This window comes from Herpailurus yagouaroundi, unplaced genomic scaffold, assembly GCF_014898765.1.
Source record: "Herpailurus yagouaroundi ecotype Mexico unplaced genomic scaffold, PumYag 188, whole genome shotgun sequence".
Lineage (NCBI taxonomy): Eukaryota > Metazoa > Chordata > Mammalia > Carnivora > Felidae > Herpailurus > Herpailurus yagouaroundi.
In genome coordinates, this window is record NW_024412419.1 from 23106711 (window position 1) to 23110472 (window position 3762).

The 3762-nt window shown below is 53.7% G+C and overlaps 1 long non-coding RNA gene across 1 annotated transcript; it reads left to right on the forward strand.

The window, feature by feature from the left end:
- Positions 1-825: 825 nt before the first annotated feature.
- On the forward strand, positions 826-3518 carry LOC121044285 (uncharacterized). The gene is made up of 2 exons (XR_005797230.1): positions 826-2311; positions 2945-3518. It is a non-coding gene; the product is annotated as an uncharacterized LOC121044285 (long non-coding RNA).
- Positions 3519-3762: the final 244 nt, after the last annotated feature.

Consider the following 3762-nt stretch of genomic DNA (forward strand, 5'->3'; position numbering starts at 1 on the left):
AACGTGCTTGGACCACGGCCTGGCACGAGAGTACTCAGTAAATGCTATCATTCATTCATGCACTCATTCATTCAGTGATCCTATCCTGTCTGTTTCTAAAAAGCTTTGCGATGACTCACAATAGCAAAGACAGATATTATAGGCCTTTGTAGTAGGGTTTTATTTTTATTTATTTTAAAAATTTTTTAACACTTATTCATTTTTGAGAGACAGAGACAGGGTGGGCGTGGCGGAAGGGCAGAGAGAGAGGCAGACACAGAATCCGAAGCAGGCTCCAGGCTCTGAGCTGTCAGCACAGGGCCCGATGTGGGGCTTGAACCCACGAACCCGCGAGATCATGACCTGAACCGAAGTCGGACGCTTAACCGACTGAGCCACCCAGGCGCCCCTAAGGTAGGGTTTTAAAAATACGAGCCTAGATGTGAGGAGGAGAGAGTTGTCCCAGAACGTTGGGCTGATGGTGCTATTGCCTCTAAACACAACTTCCTGGTAGTCTTATCCAAAACATAATGCTGGTGGTTATCAAGCTCTCCTTTTCTGATAAAAGGGAGCATATCAGCTCTTCGCAAGAACAGATTTTTCCGATCCAAACTTTGTAAATACATTAAACGAGCTTTGGTCAGAGTTCTCCCCCTCCCTACCCCGTGCTCTTGAACTGATCTCTGAGGAACTCGGAGTCTCCTCATCAATTACATGCCCACCTCTAGGACCTGCGGAGCCTGCGACCTGGGGAGGCAGAGCCACCGTGCGGAAGCCAAGCTCTGTGCTGGCCCGGGAGAAGTGGGGGCCGGAGGTGGCCGTTTCTGGCACCAGTGGGAACTCTGGGAAAAAGCCAGGTCGCTGAGACACGAGGGGCCTTCCCTCTGATGCAAGTGAGCCCCCTCCCAGGGGCCACTTCCCAGCAGCCAGAGCAGCAAGTGCCCCGGGAGGGGGCCTGGGAATGGTTACTGAGAAATCCCTGGGCTGCCCACACACTTCCCCTTCTGTCAAATGCCAGGAGGATTCCTCCCGCAGGCGAGGGGAAAGGTGAGCAAGGTTCACCCCATACTGAGTCACTGGAAAGATTAGGGGACCCAGTGGAGAAGGGTGTCATTCCATCTCCTCTAGAACTCCTGAGGGGGACTGTAATTCCAGGCTTGGTCTGAGAGACGATCTCCACAGACTTAGGGAGCACTGGAGAATGGAGCCTTGAAGCCTCCCCCTCCCCTGCTTCCTGCAAGGGCACTGCGGCCTGGTTCCTGGGACAGTGGGAATCTCCTTCCTGTCCTTGTCCCATTATGCTCTGCCTCACCGGCCAAAGACTTGTGGAACCCACACTCTCACCCACCTCTTAGGCCTGGGATTCCACCTGAGGGACCCCCACAGCGCCCTTCCCAGTCCAGGCCCCTGGGGTGTTTTCCCAGCGGCCTGTCGGCTTCCATCCTTAGCTGTGGGCCTTGGCGCAGTGGGAGGAATCTCCCTGCTTGCATGCCTCACTGCAGAGAGCAGGCCAAGGAGCCCACTGCAAAGTGCACCCCTCCTGAGACCACCGTCCACTGGAACTCTGGGGTGCAGCTGCCCCCAGCCCCCCAGCCCTGTTCCCCAAGTCAGCTGGAGGAAGCAGAGAAGCTGGCCCAGGGCTGGCCTGGTAGTCCGCTCCCCCACCTCCACCCCCCTCCATCGTTGTGGAGATGCCTTTGGCAGCAGAATTGGAACCAGCCGGGATGTGATGATTCGCCCACGAGGAGGTCTGCCCATACTAGTCATGAGAACAGTTTGCCCAGAGGGGTTTTTGAGGGCCCAGGCCAGACATGAGTGTGAGGGAAGTCCCAGCTGGTCCTTGAACCCATCTTTTAAGGCTGGTATCACCAGGCAAGGCCGTAATGGGGCAGGGGTGGGGACCAGGTTGGGACAGGGTTGGACTTGGTCTTGGGGCTAGTTACGGAGGGAGGTGGGTGGAGTCACCAATCCCTCCTCTCCAGCCCCAGGTGGTCCTTATCACCGCTTACCTGGACCGTGGCAACAGTCTCCTCAGGACCTCCCTGCCCAAGCCTTGCGCCTCTAATCCTTCCTCCCGAAGGACCCTTAGACCTGCCCTGTGAGCTGATCAAGGGCCAAGTCTCTCTGTGGCTCATAAATCTTCAATGGCTCCCAATAGCTAGTGGGAAGCAGAAGACTCTCAAGGCCTTGCAGTTGACTTCAGCCATACTTCCAACCACCCTTCTCACCATGCCCTGAGAGAACGTTGTGCCTCAACCAAAGAGAGAACAACGCCTCTTCAGGCTCCAGGCATCACCTTCCCCTGGACAGTCTTCCTTTCCCTCTCTTCAAGGTACAGCCCAAGTCCCACTGCCTCCACAAGGCTTTGCCTGACTATCCCATTGTGATAGAGAACACTCTTTGAACTCTTGGCCTTTGTTTGTTGGGGAAAGAGCTCATTTTTGGAGCCATAAAGGCCTGGGTTAGGGTGTCAGCTCAGTACTAATCCCATTAGCTAGCTGCAAGTCATTTAACTTTTCTGAGCTCCCATCCTTCTCTCAGTAAATCGTAATGCAGCCCTTCAGGACACCTGGGAGCACACAGGGCTGAGGACCCTCTGTCATTTGGGTCTTCTCAATGCCCATTCCTCTTTCTTTTGGTGCTATTAGTTGGATTTGCTGTTGGACATGTGATCCAGGTAGGTCTGACCTTACTTTCTGGTTCCAGTGTGAGCTCATGACCCAGGCCCGGCCACTGAGAATATTCCATTGGCCAGGCCACAGAAACAGGTTCCCAGAAATGGGGCATGTGACTCAGAGCAGGCCAGTGGGAATCCTACTTGGGAGTTTAGCTGGAGTCACTAAGACTTTCTTTCCATCAGAGTTACTAGTTGGAGCGTTTAGCCACCGTGTGGGTTGAACTGTGTCCTCCAAAAAGGTATGTTCAAATCCTAACCCCCTTCGAATGTGATCTTATTTGGACATAGGGTCTTTGCAGATGCAAGCAAGTTAAGACAAAGCCACACTACATTAGGGTGGACCCTGATCCAATGATTGGTGTCTTTATCAAAAGAGGGAACGGACACACAAAGGGCAAGGGCCACGTGGAAACAGAAGTGGAGGTGAGAGTGATGCATCCACAAGCCAAGGAGCCAAGGATTTTGCCAGTCACTGCGGGGAGCCGGGCAAGAAGCACGGGACCCTTTCTCCCTCAGAGCCTCCAGAAGGAACCGACCTTCCAACACCATGATTTCTGGCCTCCACACCTGGGAGAGAATAACTTCCTGTGTGGTAAGCCACCCAAATTTGTGGTGATTTGTTATGGCAGCCCCAGGAAACTAATACAGCCCCCGAACAGAGAGACCGCCTGCGATGGAAGCCAACACTGGGGAAATGAGGGCCGTGGACTTGGACTCTTGGCGCTCTGACAACACTTGGATCCAGCGGTGGCTGAAGCAAGGGGTCTACATGAGCTGATATGTTCTCAATTTTACTTACGCCATTTTGGCTGAGTTTCTGTCTGGTTCAACAGAGAGAGGCCTGACTAATACAGAGATAATGGATGTAAAATGCGTAGCTTGGTGCCTGACCAATGGGAAGTGCCATGTAGTGATTATTGCTGTTGTCTCTATCCCCAACTGGACCAAACGGTCTTGAGAGCAAGGACCACTGTCTTGTTTGTGTCGCAGGCTGGGTTCCCTGGAAGTGGACTCGAGATGGAGCTAGCACTCAGGTGTTTCTTAGGAAGTGGCCTTGCGATCAAGCCCTGTGGACAAGGGGACAAGGAAGCAGGATGGGGCAGAGG